Genomic DNA, 24,318 nt, shown 5'->3' with positions numbered 1-24,318 from the left:
AGAAAATGCAGAAAGCCACCTAGCGCAGCTTGGAGAGACAGAAATTCTTAGTCATTCTAAGAAAGGAATGCAGTGGGATGGGTGAGAGTGTTACAAGCATAATAGCTAGCATGAGCAAAAGCACACACTAGGAACAATATCACATATTTGGGAGTCGCTGGAGTTAGAAGGAGACGTGCGGCCAGAGAGACAAACAGAGTTCACATTGTCCATCGCAGGGAGGACATTGTGCCCTCCCCAGATATAGTAATACACATGTCTTTATCTGTTTTATTCTATGTCTTTAGCTGTTTATAAGAAAGGCACCTGTAGGCAAGAGCTAGGACAGAATTAGAGATTAGTTAACTCTACAAGTTAGCAACATGTAGACAAACTGTAAAATGAATGTGACCACTCAAGGAGGTCACATTCAAAGAGAGGGTCTGATGCAAACCCTGTAGAGAGCCATAACATTTCAGGGTCCATGAAAACTAATGAGAAGATAAAAATCTAGGGGAGTAACAGGACAGCACCATGTCATAGAAATTGTGATGAGCACAGAGAAGTCCAGTGAGATTAAAACCAGAAATTGTATCTGATGACTAGGAAATAATAGTGGGTTAGTTTAGGTTAAGTGAGTTAGTGAGAACAAAGGGTATATTGCAATAAGTTGAAAAACAAATGGCATCAAGTGTAGTCAACACTTAGAAGAGACTTGGATGAACATGAATGGATAGTCTGTTTTAGGCAGGTTGTGTTTTCTCTGAAGGAGAATCCTGACCACATTTAAACCTGCTGGTAGGTGTAAGTGGAAATAAAGGAGAGTGAGGGAATATTGCTGGAGTCAATTTTATGTGAAGTTAGAATAAAGTGGAATAAAGTTCTATTTTGATGAATAGTCTTTCAACCAGAGAAGGAGCACATCTTCCTCTGTGACTGAATAGAGGGAAGCAGGGTTGTTAGAGCAACTTTAAAAACAATTTCAGTAGTGCTCACTTTGGCAGCACATATACTAAAACTGGAACAATACAAAAAAGATTAATATGACCCCTGGACAAGAATGACATGCAAACTCATGAAGCATTCCATATTTTTTCCCAATTAAAAGGCAAAGAGAAACAAGTTAGATAAAGAAGACCTAGTGGTTGCTGTCTTTAAGAGACCCATCTCACATCTAATGATATTCATAGGCTTGAAGAAAAATGCAGAAAAATCTACTAAAGAAATGAAAAACAGAAAAAAGCAAGGGTTGGTATTCTAATTTCAGACAAAACAGACTTTAAACCAACAAAGATAAAAAAAGACAAAGAAGGGCATTACATAATGATAAAGGGTTCATTTCAACAAGAAGAACTAACTATTCTAAAAATATATGAACCCAACACAGGAGCACCCAGATTCATAAAGGAAGTTCTTAGAGACCTAGGAGGAGACATAGATAACCACACGATAATACTGGGAGACAACAACATCTCACTGACAGTATTAGACGATCAATGCAGAAAATTAACAAGAATATTCAGGACTTGAACTCAACACTTGATCAAATGGGCCTAATAGACCTCTACAGAACTTTCCACCACAAACCAAGGGAATATATATTCTTTTCATCTGCACATGGCACATACTCTAAAATCAACCACACAATTGATCATAAAACAATCCTCAGCAAATTCAAAAAACCAAATTCATACCAAACACATTCTTGGATCACAGTACAATAAAAATAGAAATCAATACTAAGAAAATCACTCAAAACCATACATTACATGGAAATTAAACAACCTGCTCCTAAGTGATTTTTGGGTAAACAAACTAAGGCAGAAATCAAGAAATTATTTGAAGCTAATGAGCACAAAGATACAACATACCAGAATCTCTGGAATACAGCTAAAGCAGTGTTAAGAGGGAAGTATATAGTGCTAAATGCCCAAATCAAAAATTAGAAAGATCTTAAATTAACCACCTAATATTATACCTAGAGGAACCAATCCCAAAGTTAGCAGAAGAAAAGAAATAACCAAAATCAGTTGAACTGAAGAAAACTGAGATGTGAAAAACTATACAAAAGATGATTAACAAATCCAGGAATTTGTTCTTTGAAAGAATAAATAGATGGAGTTCTAGTTAGAGTAATAAAGAAAAAAAGAGAAGATTCAAATAAACACAATCAGAAATGACGATGGGGATGTTACCACTGATCCCACAGAAATGCCAAACAACCTCAGAAACGACAATGAACATCTCTATGCACACAAGGTAGAAAACCTAGAAGAAATGGACAATTTCCTGAAAGCATACAACCTCCCAAGATTGAATCAGAAAGCAATGGAATTCTCGAAGAGACCAATGATGAGTTTGGAAATTTAGTCAGTAATAAAAAGCCTACCAACCAGGAAAAGCCCAAGACCAGACAGACTCATGGCCCAATTCTAGCAGATCTATAAAGGAGAGCTGGTACCATTACTACTACACCTATTCCAGAAAAACTGAGGAGTTGGAACTCCTCCCTAACTCCTTGTATGAGACCAGCATCATCCTAATATCAAGACCCAGCAGAGACACAACAACAAAAGAAAACTTTAGGCCAATAACCTTGATGAACATATATGCAAATATCCTCTACAAAACAGTAATAAATTTAATCTGGCAGCACATGGAGAAGCTAATCCACAACAATCAAGTAGGCTTTATCCCTGGGATGCAAGTTTGGCCCAACATACGCAAATCAATAAATGTGATTCAAAACGTAAACAGAACAAAAAACAAAAACCACACAATCATCTCAATTGATGTTGAAAGACTTTATAAAATTCAACATCTCTTCATGTTAAAAACCCTCAACAAATTAGGCATTGAAGGAACGTACTTCAAATAATAAAAACCACCTATGACAACCCCACAGCCAACATTATATTGAATGGGTAAAAGCTGGAAGCATACCCCTTGAAAACTGGAACAAGATAAAGATGCCTTTTCTGTCCACTCCTATTCAACATAGTACTGGAAGTCCTAGCCAGAGCAATCAGGCAAGAGAAAGAAACAAAAGCCATCCAAATAGAAAAACAGAAGGTCAAACTCTCCCCTGTTTGCAGATGATATGATTCTATACCTAGAAAACCCTGTAGTCTCAGCCCAAAATCTCCTTAATCTGATAAACAACTTCAGCAAAATTTCAGAATACAGAATTAATGTACAAAAGTCAGCAGCATTTCTATACACCAAGAACATCAAAACAGAGCCAAATCAAGAAAATAATCTCATTCACAATAACCACAAAAAGAATAAAATATTTAGAAACACAGTTTACAAGGGAGGTGAAAGATTTCTACAATGAGAATTACAAAACACTGCTCAAAGAAATCAGAGATGACACAAACAAATGGAAAAACAATCCATGCTCTTGGAGAGAGAAAAAGTCAGTATGTTAAAATGCCCATACTGCCCAAAGCAATTATAGATTCAACGCTATTCCTATCAAACTACCAATGACATTCTCCACAGAACTATAAAATACTATTTTAAAATTCATATTGAATGAAGAAAGAGCCTGAATAGCCAGTGCAATCCTAAGCAGAAAGAACAAAGCTTGAGGCCTGTTACCAGACTTCAAATGACAATACAATACTACAGTAACCAAAACGGCATGGTAGTGGTATAAAAACAGATACATAGACCAATGGAACAGAACAAAAAGCCCAGAATTAATGCCACACAACTACAATCATCTGATCTCAACAAAGTCAACAAAAACAAGGAATAGGGGAAGGACTCCCTTTTGAATAAATGGTGCTGGGATCATTGGCTAGCCATATGCAAAAGACTGAAGTTGGTCCTCTTCCTTACACTATATACAAGTCAACTCAAGATGGATTAAAGACTTAAAATATAAAACCCAAAACTATTAAAACCCTGGAAGATAACCTAGGAAATATCACTGTGGACATAAAACCTAGAAAATATTTCAAGACAAAAGACACCAAAAGCAATTGCAACAAAACGAAAAAATTGACCAATGGTACCTAAGCAAACTAAAGAGCTTCTGTGCAGTAAAAAGAAACCATCAGCAGAGTAAACAGACAACTCACAGAATGGGAGACAATATTTGCAAACTATGCATTTGACAAATGTCTAATATCTAGCATCTATAAGAAACTTAAATTCACAAGCAAAAAACAACCCTATTAAAGAGTGGGCAAAAGATATGAACAGACCTTTCTAAAGCAGACATACATGTAGTCAACAAGCATAAGAAAAAATTCTCATCACTGATCATTAGAAAAATGCAAATCAGAATGAGATACAAACTCACATCAGTTATAATGGCTATGAATGAGAGGTCATAAAATAACAGATGCTGCCAAGTTGTGGAGAAAAGGGAATGCACATATACTGCTGGTGGGATTATAAATTAGTTCAGCCACTGTAGAACACAGTTTGGTGATTTCTCAAATAACTCAAAACAGAATTACCACTGGGCCCAGCAATCCCATTACTGGCTATATGCCCAAAGGAATATAAATCATTCTGCCATAAAGACACATGCATGTGAATGTTCCCTGCAGCTGCGTTATTCATAATAGCAAAAACATTAAGTCAAGCTAAATGCCCATCAATGGTAGACTGGATAAAGAAAGTGTGGTACATATATCCCACAGAATACTACCCAACCATAAAAAAGAATCAGTTCATGAAAATGAGAATGAGATCAGGTCCTTTGCAGCAGCATGGATAGAGTTAGAGGCCATTATCCTAAGTGAACAAAGACAGGAACAGAAAACCAAATAGCATATTCTTCTTATAAGTAGGAGGTAAACATTGAGTATACATGGACACAAAAAAGGGAACTACAGACACCAGGGTCTACTTGAGGGTGGAGGTTGGGAGGAGGGTGAGGAGTGAAAACCTACCTATGGAGTACTATGCTTATTACCTGGGTGATGAAATAATCTGTATACCAAACCTCCATGACTTCAGTGTACATATGTAATAAACCATACATGTACCCATGAAGCTAAAATAAAAATTTTAAAAGTCTATATTTAGACAACAGTAAGAATACAATAAAAATAGTACGAATTAAAAAATAAAAATATTTGCTGATAGCAACAATAAGCATTTAAGTAATCTTTTCTTGAGCAGATAATACATTTCCATGGTTCAAATTTGGAAGGTATATACAGTTATACAGTGACAACATTTTTTTCATCCTTGCTTCTTATTCATCTGTTACCTTGTAAGAAAATAGTTTATTGAGCACTTACAATATGCAGGTACTGTTTTCCATGCTGTAGATACAACAACCAAAAAAAAAAAAAAAAAAAAGAGAGAGGACATTTCTTCTGATGTGGCTTTTTTGTTGTTGTGTGTGTGTTTAATAGAGAAAGAAAAAGAAAGGAGGAGATTGATGATAAATGAATAAAACAAACAGGTGAATAGTATGTATCTATTAAAGCTATCTGAAGAAAAAAAGTAGGCAATAGTTGTGGGCAGGTAGGCAGCTACTGTATTTATGCAGGGCAATCAAGGAGGGCTCTCTGAGAGGTGGGTTCTCCAGAGGAGATATGGGAGTGAACTGTGAGGTTATCTGATGGGAAAGTGTCTCAGACAGTGAAGGCTATAAATAAAAAGATCCCAAAGCAGGAACATGGTGGTGCGTTTAAGGAACAACAAGAGTCTGTGTGGAGCTAAGGAAGGAAGTGGGAGAGACAGACAAGCGGCAGTCGTAGAAGAAACCAGAAGCAATGTCTGGTGTAGCTTTGTGGGCTTCAGATTGTTCTTTGAGTGTTCTGCTTAAAAATAGATTATAGTGTTGACGCAAAGTATTGGGATATCACATTAAAATGCATTTTCTGATTCAGTAGGTTTCAGGTGAGACTTGAGATTCTGTATTTCCAAGCTCCCAGATGATGTGGTTGTTGCTGGTCTGTAGACCACACTCGGAGAGCCCTGGTCTAGAAGCAATAATGAGGCCATCCACTCTACTACAGACCCTATGGGCCTGTGAGTAAACAAATTACGACTTTGTGACACTAATACAAAGCAAGGTGGCAGGTTTCAGTCAAAGTAAGAGGTTGGAGGAGCATTTTGAGGAGAGGTTGAAGATACGAACAATTTTGCTGATACATGGCTGAGTTCCCAAGCTTGCAGCGAAAGTTTTTAGGGTAGGCCACTGTGTGGGATTCACTCTGACGAGTGGATGCACAGAATTTTATGAAAAAGGTACAAAAATAATGAATATGACCCAAGACCTTGAGCTGCTCATACTGACTGAGATAAATAAGGATGCGAGGAAGGGTAGTGTACTCCTGATGTTCTCTTAGGGGAAAACATACCGTCAGTTTCCATTTTAGCCTCCTTCATAAGATTACTATCTGTCAGACTGTTGTAGTGAGCTGGGAGTGTGTCTGTCAGGGATTGCGAGTCTTTCCAGGATCAGCAGGTGGTCTGGGGATCTCGTTTGCAGTTCCTCTAACAGGAAGGTCCAGGCCTGGGGAGTCACGCTGCTATTTGGAATGTACAGCGCTCTGCATTACTCCCTGGCAACCTGGTTCCCTTTCTCAAAGCAGTGCGCTAGTCTCCTATGTATTTTTTCCAGAGCTATTTTAACGCAGACAAAAGACTCAATGCAGATTAGAACACTAGAGTTAACCAGCTAAATTTAATGGACATAAGGTTAATACTACACCCAAAAGCTGCAGAATACACGTTTCACTTTTTTCAAGGGCCCATGGAACATTTACGCAAAGTGATTCATACTGGACCATGAGGCAAGTCTCAACAAATTCCAAAGGTTCGGCGCCATAGGAATTACATTCTCTGACCAAATTACAATCATTCTAGAATTCAGTAACAAAGAAATAACCAGAAAGAAAAAGTCAGTATGTTTGAAAATTAAGAAACTGTTCTAGGCTGGGCACAGTGGCTTACATCTACAATCCTAGCACTTTGAGAGGCCAAGGAAGGAGTATCACTTGAGCCCTGGAATTCAAGATCAGCCAGAGCAACAAAGCAAGACCACATTTCTAAAAAAATAAAATAATTAGCCAGGCATTGTGGTGTGCGCCTGTGGTCCCTCTAAGCTACTCAGGAGGATCACTTGAACCCAGGATTTTAAGGCTGCAGTGAGCCATGATTGTGCCACTGCACCCCAGCCTAGGTGACACAGTCAGACTTTCTTTGAAAAAATAAACTGTTCTAAGTAATTTGTGAGTCAAAAACATATCATCACAAATTAGAAAATATTTAGACTTAAAATAAAATTATTTTATTAAAACTTATTGGATCCAGGTAAAGCAGTGCTCAGGGAAAGGGTTTTAACCTTAAACATTTGCATTAGATAAGAAGAAAATACAGAAAATTAAATTAATAATCTATATTAAAAATAAAAAATAAAATTAACTCAGAAAAGGTAGAAAGATGAAAATAATAAATAATATGAATTTAATGAATTAGAATACCAACATGCTACAGAGAGGCCCAAGTAAAGCCAAAAGTTGAGTATTTGAAAATAATACATTTGATAAACTACTGATGAGTTCAAGAAATTTTTAAAAAGAAGGTAGAACTGGAAAGAGGGATATATCTATAGAAGCAGCAAAACCAAACAATAGTAACAGGATACTTTAAACAGCCTTGTTTACAACAGAATTGGGCAGATTCCTGGAAAAGTATAATTTACCAAATGGACTTAAGAAATAGAAAATTGTTAATATTCTTATTTCCCCCAAAATAATTAATTCAGTTGTTAAAAATCATCATACTCAAAAATGTACAGGCACAAATTGTTTTACCAGAATATTCCAGCAAACATTCAAAGAATGAATACTTCCAACCTTATACAAACTATTCCAGAGGATAGAGAGAGAATACTTGACAAATCATCATAAGACTTCAGCATAATCTTGATATCAAACCAAGGACAGTTTTAGAAAGGAAAATCTAATTTATGAATTTAGAAAAAAACTTAAACATTAGCAAAATGAGTCCTACAATGTACAAATAGGTCAGGGAGGGCAGGAGGAGAATGTGCCTCAGGAGGAAAGAAAAAGAAGATAAGAGGAAGGAGACCGACCAGAAGCACAGAAGAAAGAGCAGTCAGAAAAGTTGGTGGATTGATACCAAGAATTAACTTCACCTCCTTTACAATTTTTTTTTTTTTTTTTTTTTTTGAGACAGGGTCTGGATCTGTCACCCTGGCTGTACAGTAGTGGTGCAATCTCAGCTCACTGCAACCTTCGCCTCCTGGGGTTCAAGTGATTCTTGTGCCTCAGCCTCCTGAGTAGCTGGGACTACAGGTGTGCACCACCACACCCAGCTAATTTTTGTGTTTTTAGAAGAGATGGGGTTTCACCATGTTGGTCAGGCTGACCTCCAACTCCTGACCTCAAGTGATCCGCCCATCTTGGCCTCTCAAAGTGCTGGGATAACAAGCACTTTACAGTTTTGACACTCCTTACTCTAGGACTACAAAGTGCCTAAAGAAAATGATACCTCAAACTTTTAAATTCGTTGCTCAAATAGTAAACCTTTCCCATGTACAAGTCATACTGAGCTGGGAAACTAGAAAGTTCTGCTCTGAGATCTGGTGAAGTTGGCAGTGGCTTCTGCCAAATTCCCTTGTAGAACACACAGAACATCTAAGATTACAAAATGTATTATGGGGCACAGACAGCCTTCATAAAACTAGGGACTAGGTATCCTCACAAATCCCAAATTATGAGCAAATAATGACAAATCAATCACCAATAGCTGCAAGATTTAGTTGGTGTCAGCATCTGTCCAAGAGGAAGCAAACTTGGACAGATCTTGGGGTATCTGACAAACTTGACTTCGAAGAAGCCAACAAGCATGTATCTGGAAAAGAACAGTAACTGAAACTAGGAGGGTTTGCATGGTCCAAAAGTTTCCGTGGTAAGACTAAGGAGCTTGAATATACTGAGCTCCCTTTACTCTCAAAGGTACCCAACAAAGGTCTCTCAAAGATAAAGCTATGATCGAAACTGAGAATAAATTATTAAGATAATCTAAGCTGAGCAGGTCAGGGACAGTAGAGACCAAGGAAACATGAGGTCCAGGTAAAAGTGGTAAGGGAGAATAGAACCAGAAAGTCTTAGAATTTAAGTATTCATATCGTTGAACACTTTATATAAACAACCAGAAGAGGGTGGTCTAGAGACATTAAATTTAAAAAACCCAAAATGATTCTAAGCCAAGTTTCTTTTCTAAAACTTCAGAAAATCTCATTTGGTATAAAAATGAGCATCAGAAAAGAATGAGCTGAAATCACATTCTAATTTATTACAGGGCAGGGAGAAAAAATGAGTAGAATTTCGACAGATAATAAAGGCGTGTCAGAAAGATGTTCTCACACACAAAAAATGAAAACATTTTTTAAACAGCTAACAGAAGATATGAAAGATAAACCACAATAAAGAAAACTTAGAAATAAAGTGGTAGAAATAAAGGAAGAATTAGACATAAAAGTAAACATTCAGTTCAGAAATTGTCTAACTAGAAGTATAACACAAGAGCAAATACATTAGTGATGACTTAACAAAAAATAGAAAATGAAGAGAAGGGAATTTGTAAAGCTCTAAAAGAAATGAAGATGCCAGGGACTGAGATGGGAGAGATGGGAATGGAGAGTCATTGTTTGATGGGTATAAATTTCAGTTTTGCAAGATACAAAGAGTTCCGGAGATGGATGGTGCTGCTGACTGCACAACAATGTGAATGTGCTTAATGCCACGGACTGTACGCTTAAAAATGGTTATGATGGTAATTTTTACATTATGTTTTACCACAATTAAAAAGGAATGCAAAAGGAAAGAATAGATGAGAAGCATTATTAAGAATGTGACAAACTGAGAAGACAGGCGGAGAAGATCTGACATATCTATATAAAAATTAGGAATCCATGAATAAAAAAATCAAGTTAGAAGAAGCACCTAATTATAACGCACCAAAACTTTCATCAAATGAAAAAATTTGAAGTTACATGTTGAAAGAACACATTGTATACCTGGAAAAATTGACCCAGAACAAATATGTGAGCCATAGACCAAATGACTTATGAAGGGAAGAAAAATAAATTGTTATTAGGCTTTTCAATAGCAATATCTTATACCAGAAGAAAACAGAATAATGTATTTAGAATGTTGAAGGGATAAAAACAATCAGCCAAGGATTTTATGTTCAACTAAACTGCCTTTTAAATATAAAGGGAGCAAACTGCCACCCAGAAGCAAGAACTGAAAAATACCCCTTCTGTGAATCTTTCCTTGGTATACAGTAGCTTCAGACAACCAAAATAACTAGAGGAATATTGACATAAAGATGGATGGTGGGCAATGAATATACATTTACATGAAGAGCAAAGGAAGGACATCAGACTAGAGTGTGATAATGGCTCTATGCTCTGACAATATAGATACAGCATAGTTATAAAAAATAAGGAGAGAATGAGAATATCACATACGAAATTTGAAACAGTTTTTCAGTAATTACACTGGTAGTAGTTTTGACTGTGATTTTGAGAATGTTTTGTGTGACATGGACAAAGCAGTCAATCATCCCCGTTGTCCTTGCAATCCAGGATTCTTGCTGCAGACAAAAAGAAATTTGAACATAAGGCAGAAGAGTTTAAGTAACACTGAAATTTGAATTCAAATTATCAGTATGAACATAGGTATTTTATCTTCAAATAAATACTATTTACATATATAGTTGTATATATTGTCATATCATTATACTTGTTTATGTATTTTATGATGCATATGATATATACAATTATCAATAGATATAATGGACTAAGTTCTGATAGAGAGGTACATTCTATAGGAAAGAATAATAGTTATAATGATATAGATATAATTATTATTAAATGAGTAGGAAATTGTACCATAATGAAAATATATATATATATTTGAACTCTATTTCCAGTTCCTGACACAGAGCTCCCCAAACCGTTGTAATTTCCTGAGCAATTGGGGAACTAGGTTTATCTTTGTTCTAATATTTTGTTTTTGACCTGTTTTCTGACATAAGACTTCTAACCTTTTGGACTTTCCTGGGTGCTAGGAGAATCTTTTGTTCTAATATTTGGTCTTTGATCCAGTTCCTTAACACAGAGCTCCCAAGACCTTTGTAATTTCCTGAGGGACAGCAGCACCTGACACAGAGCTCCCGAATCCCTTGAAATGTCCTGGGTGACAGGAGGTCTAATAAGGTGACTCTTGGTGGCCCACTGAGTGGGGGCTGGTCACCAGAAAGACTAAGCCATGATTAAAAGTCTGGAACTTTCAGCCTCACTCTTCATCCTCCCAGAAGGGGAGAGAGACTGACGATTGAATTAGTAATTAATCATGCCTATGTGATGAAGCCTTCATAAACCTTCCTGAAGCATGAAGTTTGGGGAGCTTCTAGGTTGCTGATGTGGAGGGTGGCATGCCTCATGAGGCCGTGGACATTTCCTGCCTCTTCCTGCATACCTTGACCTCTACATCTCTTCCGTCTAGCTGTTGATCTGTATTATTCGTAATATCTTTCATAATATACCAATCAACATAAAGTGCTTTCCCGAGTTACATGAGCCTCTCTAGCAAATGCTCAAGCCTAAGGAAGTGGTAGTAGTTACTTCCAATTTATAGCCAGTCAGTCAGCAGTTCCAGAGGCCCACATGCAACCAGCATCTGCCATGGGGGCAGTCTTCGGGACTAAACCCTTAACCTGGGAATCTGACTCTAACTCCAGGTAGACTGTGTCAGAATTGAATTGCATTATAGGACACTCAGTTGGTGTCCACTGGAGAATCAGTTGTTGTGTGAGGAAAAGTCCCCACCAATTTTGGTGACCAGAAGTGCTAAGCATGAAAGTAGGAAAAACAGGTTTTTTATATCACTTAGAAATAATTCTTGGTACAGTGATATACATATAATCATTATACATATATAAATGTATAGATATGATGGAAAAAGCTAAGATATTCATTCTGTTCTCGTTTGTTCTATTCTATAGAATACGTGTTATGTTTCTTTTTCTCCTAGCTTGGTCCATCTAATTATGATAATTACCTCTTAGTTCTGCCCATTGAAATGACCCAGAAATTATAACTATAGATAAGTGTATATATATATATATATATATATATATATATATATATAGTATGATAACTAGATGTGTGTGTGTGTGTATGTGTGCATCCTAGTTCAATCTCCTAGCTCTATATATGTGTGTGAGTGTGTATGTATATATCTCCTAGCTCAATCTGTTATCTATAGCTCTGTCCATTGTAAAGGTGTGGAAACTATACTGAGGCTACTTTAGGTGAACATCCCTAGCACCCCTGGTTTTTGGTCTTGATTTACCATTTACCATTAAAAGAAACCAGGGAATCTTGGAGAAATGGCTAGTTGCAGTGCTGGACAGAAAATGCACAATAAGCCTGGAGTATAGCAGATATCAAGGAAGCCACCAAAGACTAGTAGATTTTGTCAAAAGTTGGAACCAACTTAAAGATAAGGCAATCTGAACATCAATAAGGCTAATAATAAAATTCACAAGATTATAATGAATTGTAAAACTCCATATAACTGGTTTTATTTTTAATCAACTATTTTAAAATCTGGCATGCATTTTGTTTTTTCTATATGAAATGTAATGCTGGGTAACCAAATAGTAGATAAGGGGAAGCTTTTCTCTATAGAAGGATCCCAATAAATAAATGGACAAGTAATCATAGAGTTGGAATGTCACCAGTATGCAACCCCTAGTGAGTTAAAGGCCTTGGATAATGAACATCAATGGTTGCTGACATCACAAAAAGAAAATTAAATATCATGTACTCCTTAAAACACGAAAAATTCTTTAAACAAGTTTTATTAAAAATTTTGAATCTGCATCTGATTGTGCCTATTGATTCACAAAAAACAATTTACAAAAAAATACAGAGGACAGAGGAACATATTAAACTACACCATGGGAATGCAATAAACTGTTGGAAATTCTATAGGATAAATGATCCAGTTTCTTACACAAATAAAACATAGCAGGAAAAGGACAGAGATGAAAGCATAAATTGAATGATTTAAAAGACATTAAAAATTATAGATGATCTATAAGATTTAGGGAATTGTACTTGGGTAATAAAGAAAAGTTAAGAAGTGATTATTGTAAAAGCCAATGGTTACACTTGGGAGCAGAGGTGGGGGCCAGCATTGGGAAGGGCACATGGAAGACTCCTGGGATGCTGACCACATTCTATGTCTTTGTCTTAATATGATGGATATGATGGTGGTTACGAGGATTTTCACTTTATTTATAGTAAGTAGTTAAGCTACACATTTTTAAATGCCATTTCTGTATTTAACACAAAAATTTTCAAAGAAAATTGTCCTTTTGGAATTTGTCATCTAATATGAGGGAAACACACATTATGTGAGAATATTTAGAATATCTAGTAACATACTATTAGTGTTACATGATTGGTCTCCAAAATAGGTAAAATAGGAGTTCAGAAGAAAGAAATGACACTTCCTACTGGTGTGGGGAACTTTGATACTCTTTTTTTTTAAAAAGCCAAGGAAAGAACAGTACATCTCAGCTCCGAACCCACTCTTCTTTGCCTTGCTTTGTAATACTGGAGCTGGACACTGCAGACACTTCCCCTTTGCTCTCTGATTTGATGCTAAACTGTCAGCAGAAGATGCTAAAAAGAGATTGCAAGGTGTTAATGGCAGGAAAAAAGGACTTTCCTTGTTTCACTGAGTATGCTTTTTTCCCCCCTTTACCTTGAATGCTGTTATATTTTATTTAGAAATAATATAAAAGAGCTCAGAAAAAAACAAATCGCTCGCCCACTCCAAAATGTTGTCCTGTTGGTTATCTTCTTCCTCCTCAATACTCCCTCTGTGCCCTCACAGGCCCGCCCCTAACAGAGACAAGAGTACAAATGGAGCTTACCCACATTTTCATTTTAAATCAATAATTGTAACTTCCATTTGGTAAAAAATTTGAAGTTGCCAAATTTTAATTAATTTTAAGTTCTGGGGTACATGTGCAGGCTGTGCAGGTTTGTTACACAGGTAAACTTGTGTCATGGTGGTTTGCTGCACCTATCAACCCATCACCTAAGTATTAAGCCCAGCATGCATTATTTCTGGGCAGTAGCAAGCAGACTCGTGAGGAAATGTTCAGGAGATCCTTGCAATGTTCAGCAAAGCACAGGCTCCACAGTTCAGTGCCGGGTGATTCCCAGGTATTCTCTCCATCCTTTCTTCATTCTCACAGCAGTCAGATGTGTATCTCTGTGCATCCATGCTTTCTCACAGAAGTTGAATATTTCTAACTCTTGCAGAGCTCTTTCCTCTAAATTTCCACATTCCTTCCTTATTCACTTTCCCTTGGCCTTAGGGTTAATAACTGCTTTCTGGAGTTGCTACCTTTGAATACCTTAGTATTCTCTTTTATACTTTTTAGTACTTAACTATCTTTATCTAGTTAACAATTCTTTATATTAAATTTTACCAGCTCAGATTACTGGTGTTTTCTGTCACCTGCTGACTGGACCTTATGCTGATGCAATGTTTGTACCTGAGGCTAAGGAAGTCAAACACACATTCACACAGATAGTGGTGAGCTGTTGAAGGCTTCTGGGGAAGCAAGTGATGCTTTCCTTTAACTTTTAAAATTATACATTGACAAATTATAGTTGTATATATTTACAAAATGATGTTCTTAAAATATTGTATCAGAAGGTTAAATGCGGCTGACTTGTTTAGAACAGGGAAAGCCAGGAGGTTTCAGACATGCCAGTGACAGGTAAAAAGCATGACTGAGGGTTGGCAGAGGAGACAGAAAGGAGAGGGTGATCTGAGGAATTCTAAACAAGGAATTAGCAGGATTTAGGACTGCTCAGAGACAGAAGCAAAGGAGATGTTGATCATTTCAAGCCATATAATTTCAATATATCAGGAATGTTGATCATTTTAAGCCAAGGACACTGTTAAGGAGAAGGAACTGGTACTGGGAGCAAGGTGGTGATTCAAGTCTTAGACATTTTGAGTTTTAAATGACAATGACGTATCTGGGTGAAATTTTCTGGGAAGCAGTTAGTATAAAGGTCTAAAGTTCTAGGAGAGACCATTATCCTAGCTTATAGTTAAGAATAATTATTCACGTACTCTTTGAGGCACTCAGTCAATAAGTACTATGTTCTGAGTGTTGAGATTTAGAGTTGACTACAAACATATGTGGTCACTGCCTTAAGGGGCACATATTTTACTTGGGGAGTGTAGGCAAACACCTCTGGAAGATGCCCTATAAATCACTCTAGCATCCTCTTCCGTCACTTGACATGGAGGTCCTGAGGGCCTAATTGGCTGTCCAAAGCTTTTCAAATCTAGCAACAAAGTCAGAAATCGAATTCAGCTATTCAGATACACAGCTAATACTTTTTACCAGACCAGGCTGCCTGTCTAGACACAGAAGGCATGGAATGCACTCTTTCCTGCTCCCACTCATTGAAATACTATCTCAGCTCTTTATTAAAGTGATGTCTGCAACAATTGAGGTGCTTCTCTTTCTGTGGGAATTTTGCTTTTAACAAACATCAAACCCTTACTCTAAAGAATGAAGTTATCGTGGTAGGATTTCAGACACCGGCCAACCAAGTTTAAGTCTGATATGAGTGTTAGCTTCCTGATATGCTTGAAGTAGTACTATGTAAGAGTGATTTGCCTCTTCTAAGGATCAGGCATCCCCTTCTGCCTGGTCATTGAGCATTCATTCTCTTGGGTTCAAACCAAATAAAAGCAAATGAGTCAAATGGAGACATGCCTAAGTCGTGAGGATGAATTTTAATTCTAGCTCTCCTCTCACTCAGGAAGGGCTAAAATTTTGCTGACAGGGATATGGCAGGCACCTAGTGTGTTTGTGATTATCTGGCCAACTGTTTTCTTATTTTTTTCAGATATTGAAACTGTAATGAAAGGGAATATAAACTATATTTCTATTTTTTATAGAAAATAGAAAATTTGAGGGAGAAAATGTGTTTGAGGAAGACAGCCCTAATTCTTTTTTTTTTTTTTGGTTTTTCAAGAAAACTAGATGTTGAAATCAGATAGCCTGGTTCACCTCATTATCTGCCAGTTTTGTGCCCTTGTGAAACTTACCTAGCTTTCTGTGACTTTGTTTTCTCATTAGTGAAACAGAGATATGTAACAATGACTACATTTAACAGTTGTTGTTAATATATCTGACGTGCTTAGAACAATGTCTGACCCCCTAGTAAACACTATATGTGGTTAATATGTTCAATACTGCTTAATTTATTATATCCAATATACATGACTTATTTAGCTCTTCCTGATTTTCTTTTCTGGGCCCCTGAGCTAGTGACTGCAGAAGAGATGGTCCTACCCTCAAGGAATTTCACTTTATTTGGAAAGACAAGACTTAAAGATCAGAGGAGATTGCTGGCAGTAAGCATAGTAAAAATGCCAACTGCATAACCAAGTCAGTGCCTGCTGTGGGAAGGAGTGGGCTTTATTGCTGGACAAGATTACCGAGGACAAGGTCAGTCAGAAAACAGGTGTGTAGGTGTGTGGATGTGGGAGGGCCAGGGACAGAGAGTAAAGAGAAAGTGGGCTGTGAGTAGGGAGATTTAGGCTAGGCATTTCTGCACCAGCAGCATTTTGATAAATAAAAGAGGAGGTCAGTGGGGAAGGGATGAGGTGAACAAGCAAAAGGAAGTGAAAACACATATGTGGGAGACATTGCACAAGAGGGTGAGTCTCTGAACTTCTTTTGATAAGAATAACCAAGTTCTCAGGCCTACATAGCAGGTGACGTGATTGGACCACGGTACTGAAACAGCAAAACTAGGAGGCAGAGCTGGCTTTGAGAGGTCAGCGCATTTGACTGCTTCCAAGATTTGTTTGTTGGGAAGATTGGACGACATACTAGATATAAATCATTTAGCACAGTGCCTGGCACAGTCAGTGCTCAATATACACTAGCTACTATTATTTATGCACTCTAGAAGTCACATCGCAGTAATTTAAGTGCAATGCTAAAAGACGCCGGACATGAATGAATATGGAAATGTGCATATTATATTTTCTGACTTTTCTTTGTACACTTGGGTCCTTTTTCCTGAAGCTAACAAAAAAATATTTTTATAGCAGCAAGATTTAACTTGAATTGTCACCATGATTTTAGCTGAGAAAAGAAAAACTGGGATAACAAAACAGTCAGACCCTAGGCAAGGACTTCTAAGAGGCCGTAGGGAAGCAAATTAGCCAATATTCTGTCACTTTTCTCTCTGATTACAAGTCTCACTTAGAGTTGGGTTTTTTTTTTTCCACTTAGAATAAAGGAAATGGAAATCTTGACAGCTTTTGGTTCAGAAACAGTTGATGGTATTGTTAGAACAAGCACATTCATATGCGCTATAAAGCTCACCGAGAGTGCTAATGGCATTTATAGAGCCATGTGTGTGAACTACCTGAAGGGGTTTGGTTGTATTAGAATCCTGTTTACACAATGGAATGCATTTAATTTGTGAGAAATAGATTTAATAATTTATGGACTTTTGTCTTCTTTCTAGACTCTGTATTCTCCTTTCATTTTACTTAAAAATTCATTTATTTAAATGCTGCGTGAGCATTGAAAGCGAGCATTGTAACTGAAATGTTATACCACTGACTCCATAAAATTACAAAGTATAGCATAGGAGATGAGATGTAAAGGAGCAAGCAATTAACGCTGTTCAAGATGTTTTCATTGAGAACTGGTATCTTTTCTTAAAAAAGTCATGTGTTTGTCTTTTTTCACTGTCAAAGCGAGGTAAGAATCTAGACTCAAAGACTCAAACTGAGAGGTGGCTTGGTAATGGTCTGGTGCAACTCCACGCTTCGTAGATGAGGACATTAAGGGATTACGTAATTTGTTCAAGACCACAGCAGGGCCCACAATCAGGACTAGAACCTGAATCCTGCTGCTGGGTTGTGTGTTGCCTTGTTCTCCAGTTCGTGCTGATACCTCTGAAGAGTCATCACTGATAACTGGGTGATATGATTAGCCTTCGTGTCCCTACCTAAATCTCATCTTGAAGCTTCCTCTTCATCTTCTGCCATAATTTTAAGTTTCCTGAGGCCTCCCTAGCCATGCTGAACTGTGAGTCAATTAAACCTCGTTCCTTTATAAATTACCCTGTCTTGGGCAGTTGTTTATAGCAGTGTGAAAATGGACTTATACACTGGGCTAGAATCATTTAAATCATTAAAGAATTTCTGGATTAGAAGGGGTTTTTGGAAGCGTCAGCCTCCAGGCTTTCAGTGAATCTCACGAGTTTGCTCAAGGTCACAGATAAGTGTAAAAGAGGAAGGCCTCGATCCAGCTCCCATGACCACTGCATTTTTTTAAACCACTCAAAAATCTAGTGGACTAATGATTTGCAGAATTTTCATCAAATAAATGGCAATAGGTCCTGTCTTCACTAAGATCTGTGTTTCATGCTTCCACTCACCTCCATTTTCTGAGACTCCAATTCTCCTCTGCAGACAAGAGGGACCGGGCAGGTGGTCTGTGGGCTCGTTGAGCTCCAGCATGCACCATTTTGGTGATCCTAAATTCAGTGCATGGATGAATTCCCTAGATTCCTTTCATAAACATTTTGCTGCAACCAGACTAATTATTTCTCATTCAAACAACCCATAACATTTTCTGCCTCTGTGCCTTTGCAAAACTTTTTAAAATATTTTTTTGGCCTCATCTTAATTTATTTAATTATACTCCCTCTGGAACATAAGTGTCAAGAGAGCAGAGACCTGTCTTTCTCACTACTGTAGTCCTTCGCTTGTAGGAGTGTCTGGCACATAGTAGACACCCAATAAATATTTGCTAAAAATGAATAGAAATTATTATAGGTGCTGCTTAGTTCCCATCTTCTGAAGACTTATTAAACCACAACTAGGGGTCCTTGATTCTTACATATAGATTCAATCAATCTCATCTTGGGCTTTTTGCTCAATTCTGACCCAGAAAAAAGAGATGTCAAGGCTTTTTGCCAGGAAAGATACCACGTGGAATCAACTTAATTTTGCTGCCACTTGGTCTCTGTCTTTGGACCTTAGCACTGGACTTTGTTTTTCCTCTTTCCAGAGTACATCTTACTCTGATGACAAATCCAGTGCCCTTTCCTACCAGGTGGCAGTTCGGTGTACCTTGTTTAACTTAATGTTAAAAAGGTCATGCCATAACTTCTGCCTATTAGTTCTGCTTGTGGCTAACCTTCCCTCTGGCAGCTGCCACTGACCCTCCCCACAGTGCCTCCCGTACTCTGGGGATGGGTTCCCCAGCCTCCCTACCCTGCTCTGATTAACTCAGTTACCTCATGATCTGTACCCTGTCCTGTACGGGAGTCACATTTTGGTACCCTGGTATATCGGTATATATTAAGATATTTGTCCTGACAGGCCTGTTATTCAGAGTTCTCTCCATAAACTCTGGTGTACTGGAGGATGCTTATATGTGGCATATAAGCTCCCTTAAGCTTATATGGGAGCTTATATGCTTATATAGCCCATTAACCCAGAGTTAATGGGCTCTCCCGCCTACTTAAACTCTCCAAACTGTTCCAGCCTATGAGCTCCCATATGCTTATATCCCACAGACCAGCTGCCCAGTCCCTCCTGTCTGCAGAGGATTGGCCATGTTCCTTCCTGGTGCTGTGCTGTGTGTCTTTAGTCATCCTTGCCGACTGGGGTTGAACTGGCAAAGCCAGCCACCATCCTGGATGGCCTCTGCAGTGTTTCACCATAAACTCCAGTTAGCAGAGTTTATTGGCTACATTGATCTTTCTCCCAAAGCTTTTGTATGGGTCCCTTTCCCAATCATCTTCACATTCAGGGAAGGGTGGCAGTTCCCTCATCTATCTACAACATTGTTAAGAGCTAGCATTCTGGCGTCAGACTGTCTGAACACCAGGTGTGTGATCTAGGCAAGTTACTTACCTCCAAGCCTCAATTTTTTCACCTGTAAAACAGAAGAGGAATGCAGGCCATAATAGTATGTTGTCTCATATGATAATGTTGAGGACTGAATGAGGAGTAAATGTAGCCAGTAAATTCTGTGTAAGACCCAGAGTTAATGAGCTCCCCTGCCTGCTTTAACTCTCCAAACTGTTCCAGCCTATGAGCTCCTATATGCTTATATGCCACATCACTCATTCTGCATTTAAGGTACAGTTATGCATTACATAATGATGTTTCCATCAATGATGGACCTCTCATGTGATGGTGTTATAAATTACAACACTGTATAAAATTAAGAAACAAATACAACTATAATATTGTATTTTTACATACTTTTTCTATGTGCAGATACACAAATACTAATGTTACAATTGCCTACAGCATCTAGCACAGTCACATGCTGTGCAGGTTTGTAGCCTGCAAGCAATAGACTACTCCACATAACCTAGGTATGGAGCAGGCTATACCATGTAGATTTGTGTAAGCACACCATGATGTTCTCACAAGGATGAAATTGCCTAATGAAGTGTTTCTCAAGACATATTTCCATCATTAAGTGACACATGAATGTACTATATTGCAATGGCACTTTCAATTTTCAGATCCAAGTCTTGCATCCGCAGTTATATTGTCAGTTCCTTCAGGTAAAAATATGTGTCTGGTGCCATCTTGTATCATTCAGGCCAAGCCCAGAGCCCTGTGTATACTATACAAACAACAAATTCTTTTTTATTGCTGGTATAAATAATATCATTTATTCTAAAAATCCGACACCATGACTCCACAAACTTTGATGAGCCTGCTCATCCTGAAGTACATTTGTTTTGTTGATAGTGTATTGGCAAGGACAAATGCCAAGGCAGACAGAGACACTTATTAACCATCCTGGGGATTAAGTGGGTGGCAGCTATCCTGGGACGATGTTCCTTGTTAATGATGTTCTTAGAGTCACTCACAGCAGTGGTGAGAAATAATAGGGATCGTGCTGAAAACCTGCTTTTCGATTGGCTTAGGAAAAAGATGATATCTGGGACTCAGCCAGTTGGAGACTAAGAGATTTACTCCATGGTATTTTATAATACTGCTTTACTCGTAATGGCAGGCTCTATTCCTCACTGGATAGTTTCATATTTGCCCAGTTGATTGATGACTTTCCTGAAACTTTGTATTGTTGACTTTGCCGACTATCGACCACGATAGAATGAAAACTTCCACAAGGATTATCACTAAGTTCAAACTTCTTAGAGAAAGAAATTTAGTACAATTAACTGAGCACATGAGAATAGCTTTAAAAAAGAATTTATTTGGGTTCTGAGCTTAAAATCAACTGGCATTTGTGCTGTGGTACTATAAAGTATCTGCAGTGAAAGATTATAGGAGAGGAGAGAATCAAACGAGTTATTATGGTATTGTCTTAGGCTGTTTTGTGTTGCTCTAAAGGAATACTTGACACTGGGTAGTTATAAAGAAACAAGATCGATTTGGCACACGATGTTGATGGCTGGAGAGATCCTGACTGGGCATCTGCATCCGCATCTGGTGAGGGCCTCTGGCTGCTTCCACTCATGAAAGAAGGCAAAGGAGAACAGGTGCATGCAGAGATCACGTGGTGAGAGAGGAAGGAAGAGAGTGGGCAAGGAGTTGCCCCACTTTTAAAAATAAATGTTTATCTCAGGAACTAAACACTCACCCATGAGGGAGGGCATTAATCTTTTCATGAAGGATCTGCCTCTATGACCCTAATACCCTCCTCACTAGGTCCCACCTCCAACACTGGGGATTCATTTCACTGAAGTTTGGTGGGGTGGGGGTAGGCAAACCATATCCAGATGATAACAGGGATATGTCAGGATTAAGACTGGAGGCTTACAGGTAGAGGTTGTGAAGACTTGGACAAAAGGAAACTGGATTCTAGTTCTTTACTTTCCTGAAATGCAAAGGTGGTATTATAATAGTCCCATTGTTTCTTTCTATGAAATGGGGGAGAAAATCTATTTCCCTATCAGGTTGTCCTCAGAGATTTGTAAAAATTACACGTTTGCTAAAGATCCTTATAAGCGTAAAAGCACTGAGTAAGTGCAAGGTAAACAAGATGTTTTTGTTGACTAAAGTCCCCTGGGCCTGTTGGTGTTCCCAGTGCTTGACACAGTGACCTGGACAAACCAAGCAATGGGGCGCAGGGTGCATGGTTCTGATGGCTGCCATTATTTAGCTAGAGACCAGCTGATCTGAAGGAGGGCAGGAATCCTTATGCAGTAAGCCATACTTTCCCCTTAGACTGGATTTGCAAATTCTGATATAGGGATATAGAGGCCTTTGTTTCTGATTTTAGGAAAAGGGTCTGGAGGAAACAGGATCTCATATCTCAGGGTTTCTTTCTTTCTAAAAGAAGAAATCTTCAAACACATCAAGAAACAGATGATTGTTTTTTTATGGGTCAGTCTTATTTTGAAAGGAGAGGATTGAGAAGAATGGACTTAAAATTACCAAAGGGATATTGTTTGGCAAAGAGAAGAGAAGGTGATTTTTCCAGGGGAAAGAAAAATGTGACAGTGAGAGAGCTGAAGGGTTTTATGTCAGCTTGAGGGTTGGCGGTAACCCAGTCCATTACCAGCAGAGGCCTGGGTAGACTTCTGGATGTTTTTAAGAAGAGAGGTAATTACCTTTCTGCGGTGACTTAAGGGCATTTCTGTTCAAGGCCTCTTCATTTCTTTGTCGAGTCTATAAACTTTGTGAGGGAAAATAGAAACATATATCCGCTTCAAGAATAATGTGACAAGCTATCATTTACAGTGAATTCTTGTCATTTAGGACTTTGTATTTTTTAGTACAGTGACCTCTAAGAAATGAGAAATAATGACATTTGAAAGCAAGATGTCATGAAAACACACATTAGTGACTAATTTTTTAAGCATGTAATATGTCTTAAGTGTTAACTCCCAGAAAAGCGGCGCCCATGTGCTATCTTTAAAGGGAACAGGAAAGATGAAAAACCAAAAGCCGAATATAGACGATTTTGAAATTGAAGTTATTCATTGTCCAAATTCCCAGGGGCTCAGAAAAAGTGACCAATGTCAGACTGTCCACTTTTCTGCAAGAGAATAACAAAGTAGTAAAAGAATAGACATCATTTACAAAAGTAACTGACCCAAACATCAAAATTGCCTCAAGGGACTATAGGTAATAAAATCGTACTGTATTTGGGATCCTGCTAAAATGAACACATTTTAGCTACTCTTGTCACAAAAACAAAGAAGTGAGTGACTATGGGAGGTAATGGATATATTAACTTGCTTCACTATAATAACCTTTTAAACTATATGTATGTATCTCACAACAACATGATGCATGTCTTAAATATATAAATTTTTTTTTTTAAAACAACAACAATCCCTCCTTGTACCTAAAAAGCCTAAGGGAGTCTCTAAAGGCTACCCTTAGGGAGAGATTCCTGTAAAAATGTTTTCAGAAAAATTCATCTTTTTAACAGTGTTAATAACATTAAGACTTTAAGAAGTACTTTCTGTCTATTAAATTCTGGGGGAAAACACTTATCCAGAGGCAAGAAACAGCTCATGCTAGATGATCCATTAATCCCTGAACTAGGCCTATAAATAAAATGGTTTATAGAGAAAAGAATTAAAGAATTTACAATCTTTGTCAAAAACTCAAAATAACTCCCATGATTTCTCTGTTTCAAATAAAGATTCATAGGCAGATCCAAAGAGTAATGATTTTTAAATTAAAAAATTTTATGAGCTTTTCAAGAGAGGAATAAAGCTAGAGGGTCAGGCTCTTTCTCTGAGGGGGGAAGATGGATAATGTGGGAAGGACTATAAAAGCAAAACAGGAGAAGAAAAACCTTTTGAGGCATGCCAACGAAAATGCATTCACCGAGTACAGTAAAACTACTTAATACCCAATTTTTATTACAAAGGGAATGGTTCCCTAAGCAAATTAATAGCAGAAAGAAGATTTCAGGTAGGATCTAGAACTCAATTATGTGAATAAGTCATGCTTGTCATTAGTACAGTTTACAAACCAAAAATGTCTCACCTGATGCTTATGTGTTTACAACAGAAGGGCTGCAAACAACTCAATGTTTTGGTAAACCACTGGGTCGGGTTAAATGTTTGTAACAATCATCACAGATGTTTCCAGTGGGAGGGATGTTAGAGAAAATCTAAATCGATTCAGTCTCTCAAGGTATACATAAGAAAAAGGGTTCCCTCAAGGACTGGGTATTTGGTGAAAGGTCACAGTTAGTAAAAAACTGGGTCTAGAATCCTGCTTTAAAATTTCC

At 37.8% G+C, this 24,318-nt stretch overlaps 1 non-coding gene across 1 annotated transcript; it reads left to right on the top strand.

The window, feature by feature from the left end:
• Positions 1–967: 967 nt before the first annotated feature.
• On the top strand, positions 968–1,074 carry LOC120363409 (U6 spliceosomal RNA). The gene has a single exon (XR_005578965.1). It is a non-coding gene; the product is annotated as a U6 spliceosomal RNA (small nuclear RNA).
• Positions 1,075–24,318: the final 23,244 nt, after the last annotated feature.

This window comes from Saimiri boliviensis, chromosome 4 (assembly GCF_048565385.1).
Source record: "Saimiri boliviensis isolate mSaiBol1 chromosome 4, mSaiBol1.pri, whole genome shotgun sequence".
Classification (NCBI taxonomy): Eukaryota; Metazoa; Chordata; class Mammalia; order Primates; family Cebidae; genus Saimiri; species Saimiri boliviensis.
Note: the sequence above shows the minus strand (reverse complement) of the source record. Positions and strands in the feature narration are given on the sequence as shown.